This window comes from Ambystoma mexicanum, chromosome 1p, assembly GCF_040938575.1.
Source record: "Ambystoma mexicanum isolate Mex_15411 chromosome 1p, UKY_AmexF1_1, whole genome shotgun sequence".
Taxonomy (NCBI): Eukaryota; Metazoa; Chordata; class Amphibia; order Caudata; family Ambystomatidae; genus Ambystoma; species Ambystoma mexicanum.
Genome location: NC_090921.1, coordinates 1,198,805,432 through 1,198,821,084, shown reverse-complemented (window position 1 = coordinate 1,198,821,084; position 15,653 = coordinate 1,198,805,432). Strand labels below are relative to the sequence as shown.

The 15,653-nt window shown below is 45.7% G+C and overlaps 1 protein-coding gene across 3 annotated transcripts in view; it reads left to right on the top strand.

The window, feature by feature from the left end:
• Nucleotides 1-15,653, top strand: part of HPN (hepsin) — a 780,351-nt gene that overhangs the window by 763,076 nt on the left and 1,622 nt on the right. The gene's annotated exons all lie outside the window — the stretch shown is intronic.

Here is a 15,653-nt window from a genome sequence, read left to right as displayed (position 1 = left end):
TTGGCCATTCCATGCTTCCATATTTTGGAGCCACCACAGAAGCTCTGTCTTGCTGTCTTCGTCTAGTGGTACCTGGTGATGGTATCTCCATCCTCTCTGTAAATACCTGATCTTGAGCTTCTGAAGAGTTCGATAATGTAATGGACTGGGGAAATTTGCCTGGATAGAACCTGCGAGCAGTCCGACTATCCTGGCTAGATTCCGAAGGGATATAGCCGGCTTCCTGAGAGCTGTCCTCAGATCTTTCTTTATGGATCTTATCTTGGCTGCTGGGAGCTCTAGTGTGGCTTTCCTTGTATCTATTGTAAAGCCTAGACACTCTATCCTCTTGCACAGTGTCAGAGTGATTTCTCTCTGCTGACTACGAATCCTAATCCTGAAATCAAGGATATTGGCCATTGTACTTGCTTCTGCAATCTCTCCTTGTCTTCTGCCATAAATAGGATGTCGTCCAGATAGAAGATCATCCAAATTCCCTGATCCCGCAAAGCTGTCGCAAGGGGCCTCGTGAGCTTGGTGAAGGCCCACAGTGCTGAGAATAGGCCGAAGGGCAGGGTCTTGAATTGCCATTTCTCCTCTTTCCAGACAAATGTTAAGAAGGGATGGTACTTTGCTGCTATCGGTACTGTTAGATATGCGTCCTTCAAATCTAGACCCGCCAGCCAACCGTTGTTTTTGAGTAGATCTGCTAGGAGTTGGTTTCCTTCCATCTTGAAGTGTCTGTACACTAACCAGCCATTTAGTTCTTCTCAATTGATGACTGGTCGTACCTTCCCCTTGCAGTGGAGCAAAAACATGTTGCTTAGGAACCCTGCTGTGTGTGGTTGTTCTTTCTCTATGGCGTGTTTGTGCACAAGCACTTGAATTCCCTTATCTAACAATGTCCTCTCCGCTTGTGAGCTGTGCATGTACGGTGGAGGGCACGGCTGTACTGGGGTCTCTAGGAACTCTATTTGGAAACCTTGGGTGGTTTGTAAAACCCACGCGTCTGATGATAGCTTGCGCCAATTGCGCATGAAAAGCAAGGTTGTCCTTCGTACTGGAGGGTACATCGCTCTGCACTCTCTCACCTGTGGTACTGTTCTGATGTCTGTAGCATCCTCTGCCTCTGCAGCCTCTGTATCCTCAACATCTGTTGGGAAAAATGGCGTCTTGCTGACGAGTTTTCCAGTATTGAGCTATTGGGCCCTGGGACCTTCTGTTTGAGTTGTATTGGCCAGTCGAACGGTCTCTATATCGACTGACCCCTGCAAAAACCCTTGCGGGGAAGACCTTTCTTATTGAGGCCTGTGCCTTTTCCGGGGCGGTATATGTTCCCACATACTTTTTCATCTCCTTTACAAACCTATCTCCAAAGAGCAATCCCTGTGCTCCCTCACCTGCTTCATAGGAGGCCCGTTCTCTGAGTTTGTTGTCTATGTTTAAAAGCATTGTCCTACGTCTTTCCGCTGGAATCACACTGTTCGCGTTTCCTAGCATGCATACTGCCCTCTGGGCCCAGCTTGCTAAAATAAAAGGGTCTACTTGTTCCCCTGTGTCCTTGGACCTCTCTGCCAGGTCCATGATCTTTGTGATGGGCCCTGTCAGGTCTAGGATCTTGTCCTGGCATGCTCTCCAGGCGCGGTCCATATGTTTTCTGGCGTCTTTTCCAGCCTTTGTAACAAAGGTAAGCATTCTGGGGTCCAGTTCCGGGGTATCAGATACCTTCCCAGTAAGTTACGGCCTCGGGCATTCTACCCTGAAATGGAACCTGGTCTCCTTTTCCAGTGTTTTTTGTATCTTCTGAGCCATGTACAGAGCCACGCTTCTTGACTGGGTCCTCTCCATGGACCAAGGGTGCCTGATAGTATCTATCTCAAACATATCAGATATGTCCTCTACATCTGGGGTACTCTCCACAATGCTGGCTTTATTCTCGCAGGTTGTTTTTCTCTGCGATCGTATGCTCTCTTTACCTATTTACTTCTATTGTCATCCTCTTGCTCCTCCTCTTGATCAAAGTCCTCCAAGGATGAGAGAGTTTCCCCTGTATTTTCTCGCCCCTGGGCACTGCTGACTTTGCTAGAAAAGCGTTTTTAAGCCTATCAAAGGCGTCAGCTGCTTCCTGTGGCTTCTCTTTCTTCCCCATCGATGAGCCCAGGGGAGTAGAAGAGTTTAATCTCTTCCGGGCAACTTTACTCCCCTTGTGTTGTTTTCAAGAGGCTTATTAGTGGAGGTTCCCTCACCTGGATCATCATGTAAGCCAGCTTTGGTGCCCAATATGTTTTCAAGGACCTGTAATCTGTCCTGAGGAGGTTGCACTCCCTGAACCACTGCTCATAATAGGGAGTCCTTCAATACCTTTTTAAAACTGTGGGAGAGGTCTATCTCTTCCTCTTCCAGTTCCTTCTCCTGGTCGCTGTACTCGCTCCACACTTCTTCTCCCCTGTCATAGGCCATAATTGTGAATATATGTCGCGGGAGGGCTGCTGTAGACACTAGCAGTCTATCAAATCGACCAGGCTGAGGGATGAACAGCTGTAATGGTCGTTCGTTTCGAAATTTCGTTTACTTTATTTATTTTTTATATTCTCTCCCTAATTTTGCAATATGCCACTGTATTGGTGTTGAAGCACTGCACAATCTAGCTGCGAGTAAGCTCCGGAGCGCCTTAATTTTTCTCCCATTCGTTTTCAGAACGTTGGAGTGAGAAGGCTTGACCACGCATGCACGGGTTGCTTTATAGTGCGTCAATGGATCTGTCAAACGAGCAGGCTGTCGCACTGAAGAAAATTCAATAAGCCGTTTATTGTGAAATGAATGTAATTATCGACCGGTGCCCTATGAGAGTTCGCTCACAGCTCGGTCATGTTTGCTAATGAAATGTGATGATACAATGTGAAAATAACCAACGCATGATTTTACTAGCAATAAGTACGCTGCACGCTCAAAGATACTGCATGTTTACATAATGGTTTACCAACATATTAACAATACTGTACGCATGTGAGGCGCATCGTGTATAAAATGAACTTGTACACATCATCATATTAGTAAATGAAGACAAAAGGGTACTTAGCTGTCGGTAAGCAGCAAAAAAGAAGAGGAAGCGATCTATAGCAACAGGGATTTGTACTCATAAGGGAGCCCTGATTGGACAGCAGGACTGAGGCTCAGGACTACTAAGCAGCTAGGTCTCTTAGGGACTGTAGTTTGGACACACCTTCACACTATGTTTTTATGTTGATTTATTTTTTTATGCCCAGTTTGGCCATTTCAAACTGTTTAAAAAAAAGAAATAAAGTGAAAGATTTAAAAAGCTGTTGGAAGCAGTAATAAAAGGGGTTTAAGCATAATACTCACCTCCGGTCTTGTCATAAAATTCATTTTCTCATTAATGTTTTCAGTATCCAGTGATATAATCACTGGAGAAACAAAACATTGAGGGTGACTGATATTTTTTTAAAGACACTATTCAACACTTTCCTGAAATATTTTAGGACTGGAATTTGTTTATATAATTGTGCCAGTCCTAAAATATGTTTGTTGGTGTGTTTAGTGCCTTTAAAACTGGATAACAGAAGAAATGACAGTGTATGTAGGACAGGTTAGAATGAATGCCTTGCTACTTAAATACATAACTCATAACAAAGGTAGAACCCTGGACTGGTTAGCGGATCTCAACTCACACATCACATCATTTCCTTCTCCCTCCAAGGAAAGCCACAACCAATCACCACCCCAGCCATCATCCCGGAAACCCTCACCAGGAACAACTGAAACATCATTCTCAGAACCTTCACCCCCTCATGCACAACATCCTTACCCCCGCAAACTACACCAACCTAGATGCAGAAAAACTCACTGATCTCTATAACAAAACACTTGACTCAGCAGCAGATACTCTTGCCCCCCCCCCCAAAACTCACCAAAGCCAAACCTGCAGCCCACCTGAACAAACGGTTCACCCCAGAGCTAAAAATCCTCTGGAATTCCAAACGCGCGGCAGAAGACACATGGAGAAAAACACCTAACCAAGCCAACAAAACCCACTTAACGACAACAGCCACCACCTACAAATCGGCCATCCTCAGGGCAAAAAAAGAGACTTACGACAACAGAATTGAGAGCGCCAAATCTAAAACAAAGGAGCTCTTCACCATCCTCAGGGAACTCGAGTCCCCGTCCACACCCTCAGAAACCTGTGTGAAAGATGCAGACTGGTGCGAGAGGATCCAGAAAGCCCTGGCGGACAAAATAACCATGCTACAATCCAAAATAACACAGAAAAAGTGTAGCCTTGAGAACAAAACAAACTCTCCCACTCCTCCGCCTTCCTCCGAATCCCCAACATGCCACCCCTTCTCCTTCTTCCCGGTATCTAAAGAAGAAGTGGAATGCATCATCAAAGGACTCAACCCTTCCAGATGCCAAGGTGACTCATGTTCAGCGCCCATCATCCAGGAAGGTGCCAACTCTTTGGCTCCCTTCATAACCGCCCTGATCAATGAATCCTTCAAATCAAGTTCGGTCCCTAGCAGCCTCAAGGAGGCCTGGGTCATGCCTCTTCTAAAAAAAAACAACCTAGACCCTAAAAACCCAACCAACTATAGGCCAATCCCCCTACATCCTAAAAATCCAAGACAGAGTGGCCTACTTCCAAATTCAGAAGCACCTGGAAGAGAACAACCTCCTGGGCCTTAGACAATCAGGCTTCAGACCAATGCACAGAACAGAGACAGCCCTCCTGGACTTAAAAATCCAGATGAACGAGGTCAAAGATAAGGGCAATCTAGCCATTCTCTTACTGCTAGATTTGTCTGCAGCCTTTGACCTTGTCGACCATCAGATCCTCACTGACAGCATCTGTGGCTTTCTCTAACCAAGCGACAGCCTGGATCCAGTCCTTCCAGCTAACCGAACCACCCGGGTCTTCTCCCCGGGGCTTCAGCCCACCCCATCCCCATCCTCTGCGGCGTTCCCCAAGGTTTGTGCATCTCGCCGACCCTATACAATATCTTCACTAAGCTATTGTTCGACTGCCTTGACAACCTGGGCGTCACATACACAAACTATGCTGATGACACCCAGGTCCTCATCACCCTTTCAGGGTGCTATGAAGAGGACTCCACAAAGATCAACAATCTCTACCTGGAGATCCAAGCCTGGATGGCAGAGCACGGCTTATGCCCCAACGACAAGTCGGCTCCGAACCACGGATAAACAAATTGGGCCGCCGTTAAGCGTCCATCAACATAGACATTAACCTTATCACTGTGGCCAAAGAAATAAAAACGATTGCGGTCGATCTAGACTCTACGCTCTCACTCAAAAGGCAGGTGAATGCAGCAGCCTCAACCACAGCTTATACTAATAAGCTCATCAACACCTGCAAACCCTGTCTCTGTCCGTCCAGCTGCATTACCCTAGCCCGAGCACTAGTGCTCTCAAAAATTGACTACTGTAACACTCTCTTTCTTGGCACCTCAGACCGCAACCTGAACAAACTACAAGTACTTCAGAACAATGCACTAAGAGCTGCCCGGAGTATCCCACGTCACGCACACATCTCTAGCTTCAGACAAGATGCTCCCCGGCTCCCTGCACGAGACAGAATTATTCTCAGATCCCTGGTTATGGTCCACAAATGCCTCTCCAACGACACCCCCAAATACTTGCCAGACAAGTTCTCTAAACACACCTCATCCAGACCAACCAGAACACCTTACGCGCACTGCCTTTCCATCCCCAAATTTTCCCTAAAAAAAGCAGGCGGTTCCAGCTTCCCGGTCCTAGCTGCCAAAACATGGAACGCCATACCTCTGAACCTCGGGGCAGAACCTTCCTTCTGGACTTTTAGAGCCAAAACTAAATCATGGCACAATAACAAGAACTCCACGTCCATTTGATTTCTTTGTAGCACTGCACCTGCCTACTGTCGTCCACATTGTAACCCGTTCATCTGCACTTTATTGTTAATCTATTGTATGTCCTTATCATGTTGTAAACTCCTCTAAGTCTCCTGCACCCAGCTACCAAGGGTTCAGTGCCCAGTATAAATAAAGACACTAAACTAAACTAAGCGGAGTTGTGAGGAGAGTTGGAGTCTGCAGGAGTCTCTACAGTCTTTCTACTCTGCCTACTACCAGTGTTGGAGGACTTAAAAACCCACATCCTAAGCGAAGCGGTGAGCGGAGTTGTGAGGAGAGTTGGAGTCTGCAGGAGTCCGCGGAATAAAAAACACGATAAACTTTAACACAAATTCGACCGCAAAGACAAAGTCGCGAAACATGAAAGACTGCTTTACCCACAGCCAACCATTCAGGCCAGTGGAGGCTTCTAAGATCTCGCCCCAAGGAGAGCAAAGGGCAGATGAGGATAAAATTCAGGACGACATCCGAGAAATTCAAGAACAACAACAAAGAAATCGGAAATTAGCCCCTCAAAATAGAAAAGAAATCAACAAAGCAAGCAGCGGGGCCCCTACTCACTCACCCTCCCCATTGCGAGACGCGTCTGACTCTGCGCGCGGCGCACCACTGACCGCCGGCATGGCGAGCGGGTCCCCAGCTAGGGCAGCCGGAGGACGGCTCCTGCTGGGCCCTGAGCGGTACGGCACGCCGGTCTTGAACGCTGGGGAGGGCGCGGGTGCGGGTGCTGCAGCGTTCGCTGACACCGTGGCGTTTGCACCGCCCGAGACACCGGCCCTCCTGGCCGCCCAGGAAAGCACGATGGCGCGGACGCCGTCGGCTACAGACACGCTGCCTGAGGGGGTGGAGTCGGCCCCGTGTTTGAGCAGCGCTGGAGTCGGCGCTCCAGGTACGGCGTCGCAGGGCGCGGGGGGCGGAGGCTGACCTCTGAATGGGGAACAGGCCGGAGATGCAGGCCTGAACAAACAAACAGAGAGAGAAGACATGCATCACGGCCACAGTACACAGGGAGCCCAGTCTGGCAGATAAGATTCCCATCCAAACCACTGAGGAGGAAAGCAGAATTCCTAGACAAAAACCTGAAAACCTGATGAAATACAACAACAAAGGGTCTCTTAGACCGATAAACCAGGAAAGTGATGACGATATGGAAGCAAATGAGAGCGAATCTACTAACACAGAATCCGACTAAGAAAAAAATTCAGATTCGGGCTCAGACTTAGAAGACAAACAACTGCTGGCTAACGCCAAAACGAAAAATGTGGATAAACTAAGAACAAAAAGAAAGGCACAAGCGGGCACGACAAAGCTGAAATCACAAAAAAGAAGAAATCAAGAAAAGGAAAAATTAAATCAAGGGAAAGGGGTGGTAAGCAGGCAGCAAAAACCACGGGAAAAAAGTGAGGTGCAACTGAAATGGCTTCCCACACCCCTGATGTCGGGCACTCTAAAAGCTTTTTTCTGTAAACATCAGAAAAGAAAATTAGACACAGAAACAGAACTGTCAGACGCAGACATTTTGGAAGCTGTCCAGGAAATCTCACCGGTCAGTAAATTGCGTAAAACCAACGCAGTACGATGACATGCTGCAATCCCACCGACAAAGGATCCCGGCTCACCTCAAATCGCACCAAGCACAGGGAAAAATACAGAAAATAACCAAGCACCTAAAGACACCACCACATCAGATGCCATGGCAGGGAACCAACGCCGTGGGGAGAAACAAGGCGAAGAGAGTAATGCGGTAAAAGCTGCTTCACAACAAATTGTAAAGGACCTGTCGGGAGAGAGAAATAAGACCCCACAAGATGAGGAAAGAAGCCGACAGGACCAGTCATCAAATATAGAAAGGCCGCCAGGTACACAGGTGGACGGCACAAAAGCATGACAGATCACTGCCTGGACTGGACCAAAAATCACATCAGCAGGAATCAAGATTCTCTGACCCCAACTAGATCAGGGGCCCAAGACCCAAATGCCCATCTAGGGCAGAGGAACAGAAGATCCACGTCAGCAAACAGGTCAGACCAGGACCAATCGGGAAAGCATCTAAGGGAGAATGCATTGAGGGAGGGGCCCCGAAATGCCGACAGACAAGCGGCACTGACATCATCCCCGAAACCCAGACAGACCAGTGAAACATCTTCATCAACCTTGAAAGAATTTCCTAGCAAAAAATAGGAGATAGAAACGGTCATGTCAGCCATGATGATCGCCCTAGCTCCTTTTTGCAAACTGTACGAGGCGATAAAAGAAGGAGTACAAGAAACACTGCAATACTGGCTAATTTAACAACAAAAATGACCTATATTGAAGGATACATTACCGCCCTAGAAGAGAGAAATAACAACCAACAACAATGCTGGGAAAAAAAAGTAGAAGACCTCAAAAAAGATCTTAAAAAATTAGTAGACTCGCTCCAAGCTGAGAAGAAAAGGTAAACAGTAACAGACCAAACACAACGGAATCAAAATGACATCAGAGAAAGGCTGAAAGAACTGGATGCTTGGCAAGAGTCAAAAGAACAGGCAAAAGAGAAAAACAGGGTCTCTTCAAGAACCACTGACGCGGCAGCACCGAATTTGGGAGAACCAAGTCTCCTAGCCGCAAGCGACCCAAGGGTCGTCAAAACATCAGGCAAATACTTGAAGATCATGTCGCCTCGTTCACCCACAGCAGCGAAGCAAAAACCAAAGAAGGACTACACAAAGAACCCGATCCAAAAAAAGGAATCCTTAGAAACTGTGGGATCACTGAAACAGAGGCCCCACAACCAAGGCTCCCCAACTGCAACCGATGAGTTTTTGGAGGACTCAGATTTCATGAATCTCTCCCAACATTGGGAAGAAAACCCTGGGGACATAGACCAGGAGGTATTTATCATCGAAAAGGATGAAGAAATAAAAACTGCAGTCAAGGAACAATCAGCAAGCAGAAAAGAAGTAAAGGAAGCAGACGGAAATAAGGAACGGCCAGGCCTGAAAGATCGTCGGGAGCCAAACGCAAAGAAAAATGAAAACAAGAAGCGACTCTGCAGCAAAAGAGACAGCAAAGAGGACAGGGCCAGAACAAGAAGGCTAGCAACTCCAGAGCTAAGAAGAGAGGACAAAAACACAAGCAGACGGCAAAGCAAAAATGTAAGAACAGATGATGCAGAACGCATATTCAAAATCGAACAAACTAAAGCAATCAAAGACTACATAGTCTTGATTAGGAGAACTATCCTTCAAATAATAAGCAAAACAACGACGTTAAAAAGTATCAAGTCGGAAGACATCACACTAGTGGAGCCGTACCATAGAGGGAATACAGCAAAGGCATACCTCCATGTCAAGGCGGTGGGAATTCAATACATTAACCCTATCGCAGTGAGAGAATTGGAAAAAAGTGGCTTTACATTAACAGAAATAAAAACCATAAGTTACAGCGAAGATACAACGAGGAAAGTACAAGACAGGGAGGAACGAACACAGCGATACATATCTAGAACGGAAGAGCGATATAAAGCAAACCAACTGGGCAAAGAATGGCATGAAAAAAGGTGCTTCAGTCCTAACAGATATACCTGCCAGGAGGACTTGGAGCACTGGTATAACCATCGCAACTATACCTCCGAAAACAGGCCCCCCGGTGAAAAGAGAGAAAAAAGAGAGAAAGAAAGATACGAGAGTAATCAGCAAAATTATAACTCATGGTTGAACAGAGAGGACCCTCAAAGGGCAACAATCCTTAGCCCAAGAAGAAGAACGCGTAGGAAGTCACCAGAGGTAAATCAAATGAGAAACTTGGAAAAAATAAAGGCAGCTGCTACACCACAAGGTCCTTGGTCTTGGTTAAAAGCAACACTAAACCCGAAATCTCAGAGATAGCAGCGAAATTTGTCTACGGCACAATCGCAGACAGGAACAGTCAACACACAGAGAGAGGCAAGCGTGGAAAGAATAACCCTAGGTTCATGGAACACGTGAGGTCACGCTCACCTGACAGTGGTGAGCGACATGGACCTAACCAGCATGGATATCGTGTGTCTCCAAGAGACATGGCTTTTAGAGAAACCGTCACTAGATGGATTTGAAGTGGAAATATCACCAGCCATAAAAGGCTTGTTGGGTCGTCCATCGACGGGCCTGTTGACCGCAATAAAAATGGGCTCCGGTTTGTCTTCTCCAAAGAAAATAATGGAATCTTACAAGTTGCTGGTGACAACCACAACGTGGAGCAAACAAATGACACAGAGGGAACAGGAAGACACTATTCACCTAGCAATAATAAATACATATTGGAACCCCCAAAGGACAAACACAAAAGCATATTGTAGAAAGATGGGTGAGACAATAGACTGGATCTACGCGTAGTTCGAAAAGATTGAGATTATCGTGTGTGGCGACTTGAACGCTGATTGTGCAGAACCACAGTGGACCACAAAAGACAAGGCCCTACAAGGTAACACAGTGAAACGGGGAAAGGCCTGGAGGGCAGTCGCCAAATCGCGAAATTTACATAACATCGAAACACTATTCCCTAACCAAGTGAACATCCCGACTTGGGAAAACCTGTCCTCCAAAGCCACTTTGGATTACATCTACGCCTCCCAGGGTTTTCTGACGAGTATCCTGGAATTCAAAGTACAAAGAACCACGCACAGTGATCATAACCTCGTGATGTGCGCATGGAATGGGAAGCAGCCGGCCAACCCAACATATCAGTTTCAAGTGGAAGTGAATATCCAGCAAACCCGATTGCGCCTGACGGAAACAGATATTATAAAGATATCCAGAAACTATGGGTGGCCGACTGAAGTAGACGCAACTAATGGCGGCGCAGAGCGTCCAAACTATCTACCGATGTTGCTTCCATTTAGAAGAGTAGTCACTGGTAAACAAAGACAGGCGACACATCCTAAACATACCTATGACAAACTGGTAGTCGAAAAGAGGAAAATTGCTCGCAAAGCGAAGAGAACTGCGACGAAAACAAACACCAGAGAAGCATGGGAGCAGTGGCAAAAGGAAGCAAAAAAGTACAAACGTTGGTTAAAACATCACAAACTCCAACTGTACCAACAAGATGCCGAGAAAATGTTGAGAGCCCTCAACACAAAAAAGTCAAGCAATTTCTGGGCACTAATTAAAACTACGAACTCCAACACAGCCACAGAAATCGCAAACTCAGTGTCAGAGGAGAAATGGGTGTCATATTTAATGGCCCAATTCGACCTACCGCAAGAGAGAGCACTGGAGAGTGACGAAGATGCCACAGCAGAGTTGGTAAACGTGTCGAACATGGTGGAAATCGAAAACGCCATCCTCAAACTAAAAACCTCAAGAGCTCCCGATCCGGATGGATTGACCAATGCAGATCTGAAAAAATCGCCAAAAGCATGGGCGGGCGTGATCAGCAAAATCTTCTCCCACTGTAGGAACACTAACATGATCCCCGAAACCTGGCTGAAGGCTATAATCCTCCCCATTTACAAAAAAGGTGGCTGAGAAAATCCAGAAAGCTATAGACCCATAGCCTTGCTAGATATCGTGGGGAATATTTTTGCATCACAGTTATTGAACCACTTTAGAACCTGGGCCAAAACGGCTCGATGCAACGATGCCTTTGAGACAGGGTTTCAGAAAAATGGGAGCACCTCTATAAACATCCTATTGATCAACATACTAAAGGCCAAAGTGAGAGAAGGCGCCCCAAAAGTGTATCTTACATTTGTAGACCTGTCGAAAGCCTTTGATAAAATAGATCGGGCAAAACTCTGGGATAAGTTAAATCATTGGAATTGCCCCCTGGCAATCTTGAACCCGATCAAAGCACTCCATGCCGACACGAAAATCAGGGTGAAACTGAACAAACAAGGTGCCCTGTCAAAGGAGATCCAGGTGAAGCGTGGCGTTAAGCAAGGCTGCCCCTTAGCTCCGGCTTTGTTTATCACGTTTTTGGGGGACTATCAATCGGAGGAGGAACAAATCAGAGCCTTCCCCCCAGAATAGGTAAAGCACAAATATCACGACTACTCTCTGCAGATGACGGCATCATCATCGACCAAACGCAAATTGGACTCCAGCGAAAATTAACAAACTTGGAAAAATATATGGAAACAAACCATTTGGAAATCAATATAGCAAAAACAAAAATGCTAGTTTTCGACAAATCAACAAAAAAGTCGGCGCGACCACCAAAATGCTACCTGAACAAAACAAAAAATGAGGTGGTGAATGAGTTTAAATACTTGGGGGTGATCATTGATGGTTCAGCAAGAGACAAAGCAATGCAAGAACACCTATGGAGCAAGGTGAGATTGTTAACAGCACAGACGAGAGCGGTGGACAGAAAATTTGGAAAATTCTCTATGCTACCGGCCATAAACTTTTATAAAGGGAAGGTGGTCCCATCGATCATTTACGGCATGGAAGCTTCATTAAACATCCCCAGAAGCGTGTGGCAGAAGCTGGAAGGCCACGTCTGGAAGTCTGTTTTGGGTTTACCAAAGTCAACTTCCATGCTCGCGATCAGGCGGGAACTAGGCCTTGTCTCGCTAGCCTCGCTGGTAGAACAAAGCAAAATAAGATTATGGAGGAAAATATTGATGTCGGACACCCTACCAATTTACAACATTATCGCAGAAGAACTAAAGAGTGGCTCATGTAAGGCTTTCAAGATGTGGGCTACAAGACTCCAACTCATCTTGACAGAAATAGCCTATACAGAAGAAGATCTGATATCCAATCCAGACCGGGTGAAACGGAAAATGGAATGGAGGGACTGGATTTCGACAATTGAAAAAGCCAGTACTAACAAACTACTGGCCCACCTCCCGCCAACATTTAACAAAATCAAAAAACCGCAAAACTATTGCCTGAAATTCCCAAACAAAGGCTTGCGATGTATGATCTTGAAGGCTAGACTCAATCTACTAATGACGCATGAAATCTTAGCCATCCGGAGTCCGGCAATGGACAACAGCTGCCGCTTATGCAAGAACATGGACAAAGTGGAAACCTTGAAACATCTGACGCTCCAATGCCCGATGACCAAACAAAGCAGAGCCACATACCTTCAACCTCGACTCCAAGGGGTGACAACAGTAGAGGAAGAGGTTTTGTGGAACAGGCTAATCTCAGGAGAGACAACATGTTGGTCCTTGACATTGGTGAAACTAATAGAAGCAGCCTTTAGATTGATAAACCAGCTAGGTTCAGCGAGAGAGTCACTGAAATCAGGAGACTAAAGCTCAAAGGCAAAGAGGGAGGCATCTGCATCGCTTAAAAACCAAACAAGAAAAGAGACTGTGAGGAAAGGAATCTGGACTCAGAAGCACTTGTTTTTCGCTTCGGGATTCTCTAAGTTGGGAAAACCCTTGTAAAAATTAAAAATTTCTTTTTAATTAAAAATTCAAGTAAAAAAAATAAATAAACTAAACTAAACATACTTTAATGTCTTTTATTCATGTCTAATATTCCCATGCCAATGAAAATCAGAATTTGTATGATTTAGGGGAAGTCATTTCTGGTCTGCTCTGGGAGAGCTGGGTTCTCCAGGCTAACACTAACCAACCATTACATTTGCTAACATGGAAATAACAAATGTATCCTCAGTCCGATGGCACTACTGGTTGGTGGATACAATGTTATAAGGTGAACATTTCTTTATTGATCAATTAGTGAGGAGGTGGGGAGGAAAAGGAAAAGAGAGGGGTGTTAGATTAAAAGAAATAGTGATGTTTTCACTTTTAGCTAGGTCATGAACATATGTCAAAATATCTGCAGTTTTATATTTTCCTTTACAACTATTAACAAAACATGATACATACATCCATCTTTAGATGTAAAGAGAGCAGAGGCACGTGCAATGAAGAACAAAGACACTTCAGTGTATCTGTGTATGTTAGTTACTTATTAAATGAAATTGAATTGAATTCATTAATAGGAATGTCATTAGCCTAATATTATGACCAACAAAGACTGAAATTAACACTGGTGTGTATTGCATACCTGATTCGCAAATAGTCAACTCTCTAGTACCGATATGAAAAATAACCCCGGTCATGGAGGATCTGTTTGACATATGACGTATTAGCATGATCACTTAAAGTCGTCAAAATCATTAAACATACTTACATATAAATATACACCAGTGAATAAATATAGACATAAATGCATGGATGTGGCTGTTGCAGGTGACAACACCAAAATAGCTCCGACATCCCCATGCACAATCACGTGCTTGTTTTGATGGGGCAGAGTGTGCCCCTCATTGCTGCATCAGAGAGTCTGGCTCACCAAGGCCGATGTCCTCTACCTCTCAGGCACTGCGTGCCCTGAAAGAGTGGCGCTGTCCCTGCCACAAGGTTGTCCCACTGCAGCACTGCGTGCCCAGGTGAGGTGATGCTGTCACCACTACGGACCTGGAAATGTAATTCTGCAATGCAACACACCATGCCCATGTGTGCTGTTGCGCACATCCACTCCCTTTGGGGAATAAAGGGTGGTGGGGTCCACTCACGCTATTCACAATGCACCTGTAGCACTGGCGTGTGGGCTCACTAGGTTCACATTAATTCCCCCTACTCCGGCATAGATGTCCCTACTCATGCTGTTGGGTCCTGGTGGGCCGAGTTGTCCTCTGCAGTGCGGGCACCCAGGCTGCACTGGACATGCGATCTGGGGTTCACACTTCATGCTTGCCAATGCCCGGCATATGCGGCCTGGCTCCCAGCCTCCTTAAAGCTATGGGAGACCACTCAAGGCCACAGCATGGCAAGAAGAATTTTTGTTGACCTGCTGCTCTGTTACCTTTCTCTCTCCCTCTCCCCGGAGGCCATTATTTCTCTGACTGTTTTGTCTACTAATGTTCTTTCCGGTTGGGCTAGTCCAATCCATTGTCCTTGGGAAGGGGAGATCTGCCCATTGTCAATTCCCTTTCAGCACTGTAAGTGGCCCCTGTGAGCAGGATACCTTATTTTCACCCACAGACACTAGTAAGACACATTACAACACTCTGACTGTTTTTCTCCTTTTCTCTCAGGATTTGAGACATGCAGCCCACCTAGCTGGGCTCTAATTGAACAAGTAGGCCACGGTTTACACGTGTACTGGACCCTTATCTTTTCCCTCCAATCTTTCCTTCGATGCTTGCAGTCCACTTCCTGTTTCCTCATCTCTAGCTTCTCCCTATCCCTGGCGGAAACACTAGGATTCCTAGAATATGGGAATATTCTATGTTCTTAATGTCTTGGTTGTGAATGTATCAACAAACACAGCACCATTGGGCTCTGCTCCTTGTAGCTAATAAATAGTCCCAAAAGGATTGATCCAATTGTACAATTAACTCCCTTAAACCTTATTTCACAAGACTCTGAATTCTGTCTTAACAGAGAGTGATGTCTGTAGAGAGTTAGGTTGCTTGCATTATCCAGAGAGTGTTGTTTCAAGTGCTAGTCTAAGTAAAAAGCCTTTCTTCACGTGGGCATTAGGCCTCATGTGATACCTTGAAAGTGATGCTTGTGGACCATGAGTGACTAAGAACGTCTCCCATTCCACTCAATGGGCCCTTAGCAATACTCAGAAATTGTGAGACATCCATTAACTGTTAACATGATTGCTGTATAATTTCTGTTTGTGAACAGTCAGCAAAGTACATATTTTCCTAACATTCTTCTCACCTTTCTCCTTCCAACTCTCATGTCCTCGCATCTATTATGCTTTCTCTCTTTTGCTCATTTTGTCATTTCCTTGTGTCTTT